The following is a 15806-nucleotide window of genomic DNA, read 5'->3' as shown; positions in this document are numbered from 1 at the left end:
GTATGTTGCTCAGAAGGGTATTGGGCCCCGTTTTATCAACTTTTCACCCCCACCCCAGATAGTTGTCATTACGGAACTTAAAAACTAAAGGGCTACAAACCTCACGGCCCACTGTCTAATTGTAACAGCTTGCCAGCCATGCCAGAAGTACCAGCGATCACAACAGCGTGAGCCCATGATGGTAATAGAAGTACCACCACGTCCTTGGCACACCCTTAGAGCAGACCTCTTCTTCCATGACAAGACCTGGTACTTAATCATTGCAGATCACTATTCCAAATTCCCCTTCATTCGCAAACTAGAGAACCTAGCAGCCAGCACAATCACCAGAGTGTTGCAAGTTCTGTTTGCTGAACAAGGTGTCCCAGATGTCATCATTTGCGACAATGGAACCCAATTCACCTCTTCGCAGTTCCGAGCCTTCGCACAGCATTATGGTTTTCGGATCCAGACATCGTCACCCCACTACCCAAGAGGCCATGGTTTCATTGAACGACACATTTAGACTGTGAAGAGAATCCTATCCAAGTGTCGCGAGTCAGGAGATATTTCCTCAATATATCCAAGTGATTCCTCAAGTCTACACCTTGTAAGGGAAATATCAATATACAATCAACTAGAACAATGCATGATAGAACATATGACGCGATTGCAGTAATAATGTGTCATTTCATAGGTCTAATATTTTGGCACAACATGCTGATCTTCACATGCGTGTTGCTATAGGCAACCATCCGGGCCGTCACATACACCTTACTTCTCAATTACTTTAGATGCATCTCTAGACAACTGTGGCCGGTGGAGGAAAATAAAACGTAATACAAGAACATTTTTGCAACTCTAAGTTTCTAAGATCTTGAACTACCGGTATGTATCCTCCTGAAATGAAAATTACTTTTTTAAACAAATGACCGCTTCACATGTAAATGAAAAACAATTTAAAAATAAGCGCTTCAAATGATGAAACAACAACGTGAAGATATTTTCATGATGCAGAAAAGAAAATAAGATTTTCAACTTTGAATGCATTATTGTATCTCCTTTTCCGTTCAGAAGACTGAACTACCGGGGTAAGTCCGGGTTCAAGGGTTTTGTATACCCTCTGAATATAAAGACTGCCATGAGGACGAAGTCGGGCACCAAGATGGCATGCTCACATGAGCTGACAAGGTTGAAGACCGTGAAGAATGTTTCAAAGGCTCTTATGGAGGCAATTATTTGTAAGTACCAGATAATTATTTGTAAAGGCTGTCAGTTTTTCAAATATATAGGGATAAGATTCAAACACTTGAATTATCATGCACACCTTAAAGGGAATATACATCATTTGCTTTTGCTGTAATTTTCAGAAATGGATGGAATTGGGGGGTTGGAAATATATAGCAAATATAGCTACACTGACTTTTTTGAGGTTTTGGGTTCGAAAATGCTATAAAAACCAAGAAAAACGATCATTTTCCTGTAGTCTGGTTCCCTGACTCCATATTAGAAGAAACAGAGCAGTTTACATACATTGGGGAATTGTAAAGTCAGGGAACCAGTCTAGCTGGCTCGTACCCGTTCATAGGTTTGTAATCGATTGCAAACAAGTGCGATGGTCAATTGGGGCCAGTATTTGAGAAAAAAAGCCAGTTGTTTCCAACGCTGATCGGCCGATCAGCGTTGGAAATTGATACAAAAATACCACTTTTCTTGAAAATGACAGTATACCAGGTGCCATAATTTTACAAGATGCTTTAGACTGTCATTTACCAACATCCTATCAAGGTATTTCGCAAAAACTTGGTAGTTTTATTTTTCGATGTTTGCAAATGTTGTATATTCCCTTTAACTGAGTGGCACGCTCTTCAAAAGTTGAATGCAAATTTGCGCTGGTGTGTGCATGCATGGTGATCATACATTAACTGTGCTTCTGGCATGTTTTCTGAATGAATTAGTGCTGTCATTAGTATTACAGGACTGGTTTATCTCCCAACTCACTCAATCCTAACGTTTTAAAATTAATCTTAATAAATACCTTTGACAGATTTCACATTGAAAAACACCAATGACAAGACGGCCACTGCGGTAACCCTCAGACAGGCCATGCGTACGAAGATCAGTGGACTAAAGTTAAGATCTGCCCAACAACACTTATCTTGGTTTTTCACTAGTTCTATGAGCACCAAAGGTAAAACAGATTAAGCACCGTCAGTATCAGAATTTTCAATCATCGATATATCGGAAATCCCAAAGCAAGAACATTCAGTAATATATCCCCATGTAAAAGTTAAAAACAATCATGTCTTCATTCAAACAAACAAAATACTAACCCAATGAGCGGTAATTTGGTTTAACTATTGTTTCGTGGTTTTTGTCTTGTTACATGAGGAATAGTAAATTCAGTCTGACTGTCTGTTTTGGTCACTTAGCTGCTTGTAGGCTTGGGTGAATCCAGTATTCTTTTAATCGATTCCATGATTTTTGCAACAACAAAAAACCCGAGGTCATCATGGGTTGTAATTGCTTTCTTATAGATGCTCAGTTGTTAGTAAATATAAGAGACACATTTTTGGCAGGAGACACAACAAAATGGAATCGACTGGATTCAGCTACATCAGAGAATCAATTCCTTAGGAAAGTGGAATCATGATTCCTGCATGGATTCACCCAAGCCTATAGCTGCTTGATGTCATATTTGTTTAACTACATAATGCGTGCAATGCGAATTCATCACTATATCTACACTTATGTTACATTTCCCTGAAGGATCTTTCATATGCCAAAAAACACCCAAAACACACTTATGTACCAGTACGATCCCACTAGTAACTAAAGAAGGAATTAAACCATACCTTCTTTGTTATTGGATCATGTAGCAATATAATACAACATGGATTGTGGGGAAATAGTGAAAACTAATGACCCTGAGGTGTTGAATGATTGGGACTATCTCTCCAGGCAAAGCTGAGGGAGATAGTCCCAATCATCCAATACCAAGGGATTATTGTTTTCTCTATTTCCCTGCAAAAACATGTTGTATTTGTTTTACTATACCTCATAAATATTTTTCAGGCAGCTGTCATATTGCATTGGTCCATGTTTTCGATCGTGCAACAAAGTGAAACATTATTTCAATTTTAGGAGACAAACAGAATAGAAAGTTAATTTTTGTCATTTAATAACTTTTAAATTCACACAAAACACTGGATTTATCATTATTGTGTAATATTTTACCCAGTTCCTCCTCAGTTACAATCGCAAAGTGAGTACCCCCTTTTTGATGATGAATGCCATAAACTGTCTTCACTGGAGATCTCCACGGTTCTCATGTAAAGCGCATGCGTTGTTAGTAAAGAGATCACACACTACTGGAACAAATCTAAGGTGGCGACCCAGGTGTGTGATAGTACCTGCCTGGTTTTTGCGCGTCACACGCGCGTACGAAGACTCAGGGAATAGTAAAAACTTTCACATGGTTAAGTTGCTGGAATGGACCAATGAAATGCCGTGGTTGCCTGATGAATATTTATGAGGTATAGTAATACTGTCTAGCTGCCAGTCAAGGATTGGTCCCAACTAACACCCTGACAATATAAGGCCATCCCAGGGAGCCATTACTTGCACAGCGTACACTTTTTCCCAAGTTATCCAAAAACCTCCCTCTATACTAATCCCATCAATCTAATCTCCATCGATTCCCCTGCTTATGTACGAATAAGTGAGTCCTAAACATTGGTTAGACATAAATATTATTGTGGTAAATTGGGTTATTATACCCACCTAATAACACCCTGAGGCGAGGCCCAGGGAGCCAATGTACACTTTATACACTTCCGTGATCCTACTCAGATCCCATTCCTGACAATCTGGACCCCTAAACAAGTAAATGCACCTTAAGCAGTAAGTCAAGAGTTAACCTGTGGGTTACACTGTCTCCGTCAGTTAGGGATAATCCCCTACCAACACCCTGACGTGAGGCCATTCCAGGGAGCTAGTGCACATCCACACCTAAATCCTCCCATGCTAAACCACATAATGTAATATCTAACTTTTGGTGGCTGTAAAAGAAACCATAATTTTCCTCATTTTCCGAGTCCAAGAATTTTTAGGACTTTTAAAAAATGTGTTTTGTGGTAATTAATGCCAACAAACGTGGATGCAATATGCATAGCTTCCAATGGAATCCATGCATGAACAGAATACATTGCTTTGTGACCAAATTTGAGAGCTTGTGTGTGGACACATCACATATAAATACTGGATTGCGCATGTACCGTTACAGCGCCAAGTATGCACAACTTCTTTTTTGTTTAAAAAATGTGTACAAACCCGCATGGGCATCCTTGCAGTGGTCTCATCGTACTGTCACTGTTGATGGGACACTTGTGCAGAAACTTGAGTCCACAAGAACACTTTTTCCATTTACTGTTGGGTAGAGCGACATGATACATGCATGTAGATGCCATAACTCCACAACTGAAGCTTGATGGATAAGATGACATTGTTGATCTGTCAATGGACTTCTGTTGCTACTGGGCAGAGACTCAATAATACCAACAATCTCTAATTAGTAGTGGTGGTGGTGGTGGTGCTGATGGGGTGGAGTCTTCCATCAAATTGACAGATGAATAGGCAGGTAGATGACGAGTCTTTATGTGTGAGAGAAGTCTGATGCATGAGGCACATTGTCTCTACCACAGATGCTACATGTACATGGCAAAGACTCTCCAAATGTTGTGCCCTCTCTCCCATTACAGTTGCTGCTGCTCCCTTCTGATAAAATACCTCTTATGCCCTTAGCACAGATCTGCTTCCAGAACCCCCCTTAGAGCTACCAGTGCCCAGTAATGTTATGTTGCAGATCTTGAGATCGGCCTTCGACGTGTCCTTGTACTCTTGAATGGTCTGCCTTGTGTGATGGCCTTTTTCAGGCTGACAACACAAAGGGATCTTGGGAATACGGGTGTCATCCGTGTGGGTACATTGCTCAATGGATTAATGACATTGTGACATGCAATGGTCACAAAATTTCCTTTCCTGTAGAGAGATACACTAGGCCCTCAAATAGGTCCACAGGTAAATCCTGCCGTGAGATGCAGCAAGCTCATTTGCAGTAAATGTTGGGTGTCCAAAAGTTACTGGGAGGAGAGATGTCCTCCAAATCTCCATTTGGTCAAAGTTGAGGGACTTTATTATGAATTCAAAATGTGATGAGAGTCTTCACTGGGATGAACCATCACAGGCACCCTATGTACCTGGTAGAGGGACTTCTAGTGATGGAATGTCACAGGTCTCCATTTCCAACAGGGTTAAGAATTATCACTGTTATGAACTATCCAATGCACAGGGTGAAGGTACATCACTGTGATAAAGTATCACTAATCTGCCTTTGCTGCTACCTGTATAATGGTCAGTCACAAGAATACTGGACAAAGAGATCATAATGATGGAATTTACAGGTCATCTTTTCCAGCTGGGTGGATTGTTGTCACTATAATACATGTAAACTCTCCGAAGTATGGTATCCTTGAAGTTCAGACATCTTTTTGATGAACTGTCACAGCTCTCCATTTCCAACGTGGTGGGGGCTAAGTCACATAGATTATTAAACTGTTACAGGAATGCTTGGTGAACAGTCACTGTGATAAATACCCTGGTATCACAGATTTCCACATGTTGCTGTGTTAAACTTGCACAGGATATCTGGTAGAGATATTGTGATTACTGCCACATGTATCCACTTGGGACTGGATGGAGACCGAGAGATGCAATTAGGAGAAACTATCACAGGTCAGCAATTACTTGGGTGTAGGAACTTCTTGTGGGCCATCTTATGCAGTTCCAACTGCACTGCGAAAAAGGCATACCGGCTACTCAAGGCTTTTGTTATCAATAATGAACAAGCAGAGATTGGCAAGTTGAAGAAAGTGGATGCTCACATTGTTAAGATGTATGTACACAGCAAACACCAAAAGCATGCATACATGAACATTTCCTCTAATAAATTAGACTGCGGAAAAGTATGGTTTCTTTCAAAGGCTCTTAAATGTGTTAAAGGTGCTGATTATGAACACATTCATATGGGTCATTCTATAAATTAGGGGTCCAAACGTGGGATTGTTGGTGTCCCTGTAACACCTGATAATTGTGTAATTTGACTTGGAAATTTCATTAAAATTTACTTGAAACTCAATTGCTTAGCAGGTACTGTTTATCACATAATCACTCTTGGGGGTAGAAGGCATTAAAGATCATGTTTTGATTCACTTTTAAATTAACAAAATATTATGCCAGATGTAACAGGGACACCAACAAAAATTGGACCCCAAATGTATAGAATGACCCATATATACATGTACATAGTGGTATTAAATTAAAATTTGCTACTGAAAAATGTGCTCCTACGAGCAATAGCATTTGAGGGGTTTCCCTGATAGGCTTTCACTGTTAGATTCATGATGTTTGAAACTTAAGCCTCTGTTTTATTTTCTTCCCCAAACAAGGCCTCATGGTACAATCCCACGTATCCCCCACCCCCCCCCCAAAAAAACCCCTTTTTCCTTGGAAATGTGACCCATACTTGATACAAGCAGACTGGAAATTCAGACGCCCCCTTCGAAGAGGGTGATGCTTAATGCCTGAGGTGGATTTGTGTTAGCCCCATAAATGTGGCCAATTTACTGGACTACCTCCGTAAATAAAGGCCACACTTCCACCATGTACAAAAACATGTCGCACTTTGTCAAATTTTGATTTCCACATTTAGGCTTAGTTTGTAGTTTATTTTTGCTTTAGAAGCATACTCACCCTTTTATAGGCTAATCAGAAAGTGCTGCCTTTTTCAGATGTCTATTTTTCGTGAAATTTCATGTTGACATTTTGATACGCAAACGTGTGCAAACGAATCTGGAAATTTTAATGAAAAATAGACATCTGAAAAAGGCAGCACTTTCTGATTAGCTTATAAATAGGGTGACTATGCTTCTAAAGCAAAAACAAACTACAAACTAAGCCTAAATGTAAAAATCAAAATTTGACAAAGTTCGACATGTTTTTGTACATGGTGAAAGTGTGGCCTTTATTTACGGAGGTAGTCCAGTAAATTGGCCACATTTATGGGGCTAGATTTGTGTATGATTAAGTTTGACATAACTTTCTTTTTGAAAGTAAGCCTGGATGACTCCAGATTGGAACCAATTTCTTACAGAAGCCAAAGTTCTCGAAAGAGAACATTCCAGACACTTCAAAGCAATGTCATCATCTACATGATCCTTTTAAACGACAGATTAAATTATGAAATTTCATTTTCTTTTCATTTAGTAAGTCAACTCATAAGAAATGTAAGTAAAATTTTGAAAAAAAATTCTTCCTGGGTCAATTTGAAATTGAGTCAAACAAATACAATATGGAAATGAAATTGATGCCAAAAATGGAGTCATCCTTATCAGGTATTTGAATCTAATTGAACTTATGCATAGAAAACCACGACAATCACTTCTAAATAAAGCTGCAGTATGAAGCAATGCATACGTACATCACATGTAACAGATTGTAGAACAGAAAGTGAGACTGAATACTAGTACTTTACAAAATGCAACATGACATGTTAAAAAAAAAGCACAACTCAAATTCAAATTCCCATTTAAATTTGTATACAGGTTACCCATAATTTGAAGTTCCAAAGTCCTCAGATACTTTTGCTGTGACAGGAAGACCTATAAGTACACCCCCAGTTGTTTAATTGTATTCACCAAAATTGAATAAAAATATTGTATTCTTATGCACCAAAGTGCATCGAGTATTTTGCAATGGCAACTGTCCACTTTTGACCAATTTCTTTTGAAAGCTATATTTTTCCTAGTGCAAGATCTGGATGAAGAAAGATAAAAACTTGTCTAGAGAATAAAGAACAAGAACTTCATTGATGTAGAATTTAAAGGAAGCCATCATGACAAAAAGTACCTCAAACTGTGAATCATAAGAATCTGTTTCTGAAAACCAACACATATTGACCATCAATGATCATAACAAGGAGATAATCATCCAATGAATTTTGTACGTTGTTAAAACATTTAAGTGTAATACATGTATCTGGTGTATAAGACTTCTTTTTCACTTTTAGAGGGCGATTTTAAGCACTGACCATTCTGGAAAGCCAATTTCAGAAGACACTTTTAGAGGCAAAAAATTACTGGAAAAAAATGACTAAAATGACTAAAATACTGATATTGCTCAATCTGTTCAGAGAGTATCACCATTTAAATCAATGACCCTAAAATCTGCCCCTTTAAAAAACAAGAAGAAGCAATTTCTTGTGTGTTTTTACTGACAGAATACTTGTTTCAACAATAGTAGTTCCAAATATATTTAGTAACAACTCTGTTTAGGAAAACAATATGATTTTTACAATCCCGTTTTTATGAGAGTTTTTTTGTGTGTGGGAAATCCACTGTTTAAATAAGAAAATGTGTAACGTTTAAACCGAGATTTTATCGCTGTTGATCTTGAAATCGCCTTTTCGGACAAGAGAGGTTTTTAGGTTCATTGCGTTGAAATGATCACAGCATCTCTGGGGCAATCTCAAGATGCAATATACAAGATAAGGAAACTTGTTGTAACTGAGAGTCTTCAGAGATGTTTCTGATGGATATTCAATTGATGCCAAAGGATTCAGCCGACTGCTGGAAGTCTTGATGAGCTTAAAATTGATGAAAGTGCTTTCTGGTAGCAGCAGTTCTGGATCCACAGTGCATGCTCCATTGGGTCAATGCTGATGTCCACATAGAGAAAGACGCTGAGGCTATGAAAGAAGAACTGAAAGATATGCTGAAGGGAAAGTATTTGTATGGAGTGTATCATGATTACAAAGTGTAGCATTTTGTCAAAAAGACAAAAAAGGACGCTGTCAAGTGGTAACAAACAAGGACAAAAATGGAAAATAAAATTGAAAATAAGCAGGGGAAACTGAAATGATGTAATATGTGATTAATCGTTAAACCTTATAAGTTGTACCGGTACATGTTTCTTTTCATGCAGAATTGGTTATTGCAGTTGACAAGCATCACCCAAAAGCCTTCCCCTAAGTCTAGAACTGGGTCATTCAGTGAAGAGAACCCAACGAAGATGCCACTGTGATAATTGACTGTGAATCATCAGCGTCTGAAACATGTGTGACTGACAACAAATTTGCTCCAGGGTAAAGGGGCAAGGCCCATGAAGGTGCCAGTTTTTAAGGGGAAGGAGGACACAACTGGGCATAGTGTGCCAGTGGATAAATTGTCACAGTCATCAAGCAAGCTTATGCGGATTTTCCATCCCACCTGACCAACGAGAACAGTTCCTACTCGATGCACTGAAGGAGAGCCCCAGTGTGGAGGCCAAGGCCCTCCTAACCAAGGGAAATTCAATTGGTGATGTCTTGCACTACCTTGCTGAATCCTAAGGAGAGAGTTTGACTGCAAGAGAGCTACAGCGCCGATTGTTGGAGCAGAGACAGCGCCCCCAACGAGACCGTTCGTGACTTCTCTGTTGATCTACAGTGCCTCTTCCTGCACCTTCAGAAGAAGGACAAGAAGCTGTTCCAACAGTCAGACCTGCTTCTACGGGAACAATTCTTGATAGGTTGGACGCAGAGGGGCTGCGTCATTCTTGCCATGACCTTTTGGACCGTAGACCTGACATGTCATTCGCAAGACTCAAGAACTGGACAATACAACAAGCAGAACGCGAACTTGCCCGTCGCAAGATGGCTGGCCAGCAAGGAACTCTCTCCACGCTCTAGTTGAAGGACAAAGACCGAGTTGGTAGACTGGAACTGCAAATGAAACAAGTGTTGGAGAAGCTTAACGGACTCCAGCAACCCTCAGCAGCACCACCACCACCATTCTGGCAACCCACCGGACCATGTATTCCCCCGACTAACCAGCCGCAAAACCCCCCTCACCCAACCCCTTGTAACCTCCACCTACATTAGGAACTTATTCTGTGCTACTCTAATCCTCTTTTAAGTGTATGAAAACTGGTTGACATCCCTTTTGCACATACCCCATACAAACATACATTGTTCAAAGATGATTCACATGTCTTTATTTATAACAGGGGAGTGAGTGACCACTGATAAAAATAGCTGAAAACACCTGAAAAAGGTATAAAAAAGCTGAACTTTAGAAATCTCCTATACTTTTGTACACAGCAAGTGAGGGAAAAAGCTGAAATCCATAAGAAAAAAAGCTGAAAAAAGCTTTAAAGCTGTAATATTTCACCCCCTGTTATAAGTCCGGTCTTGGTCTTGGACTCGGATTGCTTCTGTGGGCCTGTTCTTGGTCTCGGAATTGGTCTTGGACTGCCTTGTTACAACACTGGCACCGGTACAACTCGTTTTTCAAGTTTGTGAAAAATAATGCACATGTTTTCACTCTTTAGTTTTATGCTTCCTGGTTTTGTGATGCTGGGGTAGTTTGTCCATCCCACAATTGCTGCATCCCAGCTGCAGGATGTGTGGAGATTGTGTGGGGAGAAGGTACTGCAGGGGTTGACAGGAGACATCCTCATGTAAAGAAAAAATATCGAGAGATAATTTTGAGGGCCCTTGATGTTGATGTAAGTCAGGATGACGTCGCTGCGCATCCACCTTTTGTACGTCACACCTACTTAATAAAACCTATAAATGGTGGAGTGCTACCAAGCAAAGAAAGAAACAGCAAATAAATATACAAGTGCCCTCATTTGCACCGCATCAATGTGGCCATTGTGATGCACAGCAAGAAGATGAAGATTTGTCAACATTCTAAAGCCGCCACATGTCCTGAATGGGTTGGAGAATGCCTTCATCAAGTTCATGTCAGGTAGTGTGAGGGTTAGGTTGGGAGGGAGGGGCAGATGTCATACAGGTACATCACACCCCAAGGCAAGGCAGTCCCATGTGGAATATGGGGAGTCCCAAAACCTCATAGAGAGGACAACCCAGGGTTAGAAACCCCTTCCTGAACATAAAAGGTGTGGCTTGGCCAGATTCACATGCCCTTGCCAAGACTCTGGAGGAGTTGGATTCAGCGTTTTTAATGGGCTTGGAGAAGACAGGACTTGATCCTGATGATGATCTCTGCATTCTGAAAACTATCAAAGATGGTGCCGATGGGATGGGAGACATCTTGGTGACAACAGCTGCAAGAGATCGTTTCCTGGAAGACAACGCTTTCCGGGCAGCATTTGCCGTTATCAAATATGAGATAGACAGGGCCGGGGCGAAGGTGATGGTTTACGAACAGGATGCCCCAGACTCCACTTTCGTCACACAACCACTGATTAAAGCTATAGGCGACAAAAATAACAGAACGTCGGCCACCGTCCTCCTTGAAGGCATGGAGCGTGATCGGCAGGTGCTCCGAGACAAAGAGAAGGCAGTAAATGTTGTTCCGAGCAGAGCTGACATAAACTTAAACTCTTCAACAGCATGATTGATGAGAAACTAGACAGGGCAAATGGTGGTTTGCAGAGGAGCGGATCACACTTTGTGTTCACTTTGTGCCATGCAACGAAGGAGTCCGCAAAGACTGAATTGGGCAGCTTTTCCACATCGCAAGCACATGAGGAAACAAACTCGACTGCACAGTACATCCAATTAAACCTGGACAATCTTTCAGCATCAGAACTAGGGAAGTGGCAAGGGGGTGAAGTCCCACCCAATTCTGAAATCGGATCCAAAGGACAAACTCATCGATGCCACCCATGCAGACATCAATATTGGAAACTACTTCCAAAAACTTATCATTTGTGACATTGCCAGGGTGCAAAGCTGGGACATTACAAAGGTTGTGAAGCCACTGTTCGAAGCTGTTATTATAATATACATCAGACTTGTGCAAGTTGGACACCCTTCCCAAAAGATTTTCAGGTGCCACCTCTTCTTACTAGTTTTCTCTAGAGCTACATGTATACATTTTATAATAATCTATTTGTCATGTTAGGTGCTTTGGATCAGTCAGTCAGGCTCCTTCCATAATGCCACTTGACTGCTACCCTACCTCTACAAATAACTTATAATTAAATGCATATTCTATTTTTTATTTAGGTTTTGGCATCCTGGAGTAAGGGAAGTATAGAACTTACTGCAGAAGATTGTCTTGCCAACAAAAACATCAAAGACACACTACGAGACCCAGTACAGAAAATTAAAAGCGAAGGGCACCAACATTCTGAAGCCGCCACATTTTCTCACAGAGTTGGAGAAGGATATCATGCCAGGAAGTGTTAGGTTAAGGTTGAAGGGAGGGGCAGATGTTATCCATCACACCCTAGTTAAGGTAGAACAGTGGAATATGGGGAGCTGTCATCTGAGCCCAAGGATCTCAATAGCGAGGACTACCCAGGATTAAAAAAAACCCTTCCCCAACATGAAAGGCGTGGCTTGGTCATAATCCATGCCCTTGCCAAGACTCTGGAGGAATTGGATGCAGAGATTTTAATGGGCTTGAGAAGGCAGGACTTGATTCTGATGATGACCATGGTGTCCTCACAAAAGAATGGCAACAATAGGATGTGACGAAACCGCCTTCATCACTCGGCCGCTTATTGTGGCAATAGGCGATGAAAACAACAGGGCTTCTGTCTCTGTCCTCCTGGAAGGTATGGAACAAGATCGGGAGGTTCTCCGAGGGAAATTAATGACAGTGAATGCTGGTGATGTGTGGAGGTGCCACATGTGGGGTTGGGGCTTAGCACATATTGTTCAATTTGGATTTGAATTTTTTCTGGAGGCACAGGTTATGAATTGGGAAGTACAAGGGGGAGCCAGTTGAGGAAGTTAACAAGAGGGATGATGGGAGTGCACAGGAAGTAGAGTTAGGGATGGAGATGATTGGGATGAAGGGAAGGGAGAGATGGAAACTAGGGAAAGGCATGACTTGGAACATGGGAACGGGGATGACAGGGATAAAGGGGAGGGACTAGATGAAGCACAACCTGGGAGAGGAAGTGAACAGCAGGAGGAGGAAGGGCAGGGAGCGATGGAGGGCAGAATCCCAGCCTCAACAGCTGCATTTGAGGCTAGTATCCTGTCCCGGATTGGTTAGAAAGGGTCATAATCCAAAATAGGGGACAGGGCGAAGTGAACGAAGACAAGGATAACGATGGGGATGCTGAAGATGATTCTCAAGACGTTGCTGAAGATGATTCTCAAGATGATGATGAAGATGATGATTGGAATGAGGGGATGATGATGATGTAATTGACGGGGTGGGAAGGGATTTTGCCTATTCATACTTCACCGAGGAAGATAAAAAACAGCCGAAGCAAGGTTAATTTTGCTGTTAACTTGGTCCATACGCTTTTCAATCCAGCAAAAATGTGCCAGGGTAGAATTAGGGGCAGGAACCAGGGACAGGGCAGGCCAGTGCTCCAGCTTGACCCTGAACGTATGGCCATCGCACAACACAACTTCTTTCGTGCTGTGCAGTCAAACAAGAAAGACTTGTGGAGGAGATTTTGTGTCTCTGTAGATGCCGAGGGCAGAAAATTAAAGCAACAGCATCAGCGGTGACACATTGAAGGCTAGTTATTATTTTTTATTATTAAGTTAGAGTAGATTCATTTCAATTTGTGTTTGCTTTCGAGCTACCTATCTTTCATTGTCTTTTGCGGCTTTGAGAGGGATCAAAGTCTGCGTACTTGTCATCAGCCACGATAGACATATGTGACCTGTCATGACAAAATAAGCGTTAAGTTGCACTGTGCCATTCCCAGTGCAGCAGGTTTAAGTCAAAAATCCAAGGAGAGGTCTATTTTTTGTTGTTGCAATAATTGGAATGTGTAAATATTGTTCTATGGTATGACCCGAAAGCTGAAGACGTGGCCTTTTCATTTTTGACTGGCATGACCCTTGACTGTTCATGCAATAAACATATACTTAAGACAATTTGTGAGGTTGTCATTGATGTAAACAACGAGCCTTGTTACTAAGGCTCGTAGATGTAAGCGCTGTGATTCGCTTAATGCTACCACGTGTACAGGTGCGTACGCACGTTATTGTGTTGTTGGAGTGCTAGTACACGTACACGTACGTACAAAGAAAGCCATCGACCATGTTTTGCAATGTGTAACTGTGTGAAAATGGAAAGATTGTTGTGACATTTATTTCGATATTTATAGTGTTTTCTTCGTGAAAAATGGCCAACAAGGACAGAATAAAGAGTGCACTTCATGATGCTGGGATTCTGGGGCTCACTACTGCGGATAATGATGCACTTGGTGAGCTGTTCACGGAATTCTTTTCCAACGATAATCCCAAATCGTCGGACTCTGAGAATGAGTCGTCTGATTCAGATGGCGGTGGAGAAAATGAAATCGACATCGAACCCGAAGAGTCTATGGACATTGACACTGATAGCAACGATGACATCGAACTTTTCGTACAATTAGAGGATAATGAAGATGCTAACATCGTTGAAGGAGTTACAGAAAAGTCGAAACTTCGACAAATGCAGATGCCGCAGTCAACAATGCTTGGAAAAGTTTGACAACAGTTTCGTCCTCAAGCTTTGATGTCAGATGAGTGATGCGAACTCTCCAAGTCCAAGAAGAAGATGTTTATATTATTATTATTATTATTTATTCGACCATCACAAAAACAAAACAAAACAAACTTGAGTAAAACGTGCATAATTTATTTCAATTTGTTTTAATTGTTGATGAAAAAAACAATGATGATCTGATGATCAGCATTTAAAACTGAAAATTCCATCGTTAACAAACCCAGTGATACATTTCTATAATAGATGTAACTGCTCCTTTAAGCTACATTAATGTTTGATGTTTATCTTATACCCAAGTAATTAGATGACAATAAGTTAGTGAAAAAGAGGTTTGGAAATGGTCAATTTTAAACCAAAGCAAGTTTAGTTTTATTTAGCAGAACATTGTACATGATTTCTTCTCTGAAAAACAGTATTAATCAACAAAAGTATTCTAACTTCCCTTTTAAGTTACATTAATTTATGATGTTTATCTTATACCTACTTTATTAGATGACAATAAGTTATTGAAAAGGATTTATTATTTTTAAATGTTCATCACTGAAGCCAGATTGCATGTAGTTCAATTTAGCAGTGCACAAGTCGCTCTTTTTTTTCTTTCCTGGAATTTTTTGTTTTCAAGAAAAGTACGCTAATTAAATACGCAAATAAGACAGTACACTTAATCATAAGCACTTTTTTTAGTGGTAGATTGATTATAGTGTATTTTATGATCTGTGAAAATTTTGTGAGAAAATAATGATTGGAACATGCATGTTGCTATGAAAGAACAAATCTACCTTCTTGTGTGTTGAATTATTTTTTTGTGGTTTACTCATGCAGAACTTTACGCGCGGTTTTCTATCAATCTTTCTCAATAGATTAGTGTGAACTCTCTCGATTTCACAAGCTCTGTCGGTTTGGAGGATTAATGTTACCCTAAGTGTTAGATACCATTGGAAAGCTCTAGTCCGTGGGATGAGGCCTTTTTTTCGCTCGCCACGCAGTCTTGTTCGCCGAATTTTATAAAACTTCACAGACATCATAATTATGGTGTACCATATCGAAAAAACTTTGTTCCCTGATTCACAACTTGTTTGGGAATGAGAAAATATGGGATAAAAACGTTGAAGATTTGCCAGAGAAAAATTTCACACGCTTTTAACAAAACTAATTAGTCATGTTCCATTCTAATGATTCAATTTCAAAGTTTGGTCAACCTCTTCAGTCACCGGGTCGAGAATATTCGTCATTACAGATCAAATTTGTCTAAGCTGTTGCCGAATGGCAGCATTCAGTCATTTAATTCGTCTATGT

At 40.3% G+C, this 15806-nt stretch overlaps 2 pseudogenes; both read left to right on the top strand.

The window, feature by feature from the left end:
• The first annotated feature begins 10591 nt into the window (after nt 1–10591).
• On the top strand, nt 10592–11438 carry LOC119727396 (annotated as a pseudogene).
• Nucleotides 11435–13207, top strand: LOC119727395 (annotated as a pseudogene).
• Nucleotides 13208–15806: the final 2599 nt, after the last annotated feature.

Source organism: Patiria miniata, unplaced genomic scaffold, assembly GCF_015706575.1.
Source record: "Patiria miniata isolate m_02_andy unplaced genomic scaffold, ASM1570657v1 HiC_scaffold_20, whole genome shotgun sequence".
Taxonomy (NCBI): Eukaryota; Metazoa; Echinodermata; class Asteroidea; order Valvatida; family Asterinidae; genus Patiria; species Patiria miniata.
The sequence above is the reverse complement of the archived record's forward strand: the minus strand, read 5'-3'. Positions and strand labels throughout refer to the sequence as shown.